Raw genomic sequence first — 734 nt, 5'->3', positions numbered from 1 at the left:
CGGCACTGTGGACCAGCTGTACTCTGGACCAGCTGAACTGTGGACCAGCGTCACTGTGGACCAGCGGCAGTGAACTCACCAGGAATAAAAAAAAAAACTAAACTCTTTAAATTCTTAAATTTTTTCTTAAATTCTTTATTATTATTATTATCGACCCGAGGTCACATGGTATCAACCTGAGGTCACATGGTATCAACCTGAGGTCACATGGTATCAACCTGAGGTCACATGGTATCAACCGAGGTCACATGGTAGGTCACATGGTATCAACCTGAGGTCACATGGTATCAACCTGAGGTCACATGGTATCAACCTGAGGTCACATGGTATCAACCTGAGGTCACATGGTATCGTCCTCACTCTGACGTCACTCTTTGTTTACTATCGTCAGATTACGGTGCAGTTCATAATCGTGCCTCTAGTCCTACATCTACACCATACTGGTCCACTGGTCCACTGGTCCACTGGTCCAACCCTATAGTCCAATGAACCAATAATGTGTGCAGTCTGTCGTTCAAGCTCGACCCTCTGCTGCCCCCGTCTGTGAGGAGGACTCGGTGCTCGGGGCCGTGGCAGTTTCTAACGAGGCAGTCCATTACAGGGGTGTCGTCCTGATCGGCCTTATTACACGGAGCGCCCTCTGGGGGAAAGATCTCTCTCTTCCTAATGATGTATAATTGACCTCCAACCACCAGGGCACCACTCTCTCTCTCTCTCTCTCTCTCTCTCTGGGG

Source organism: Cynoglossus semilaevis, chromosome Z (assembly GCF_000523025.1).
Source record: "Cynoglossus semilaevis isolate Cse_v1.0 chromosome Z, Cse_v1.0, whole genome shotgun sequence".
NCBI lineage: Eukaryota > Metazoa > Chordata > Actinopteri > Pleuronectiformes > Cynoglossidae > Cynoglossus > Cynoglossus semilaevis.
This window is presented reverse-complemented; position numbering follows the sequence as displayed.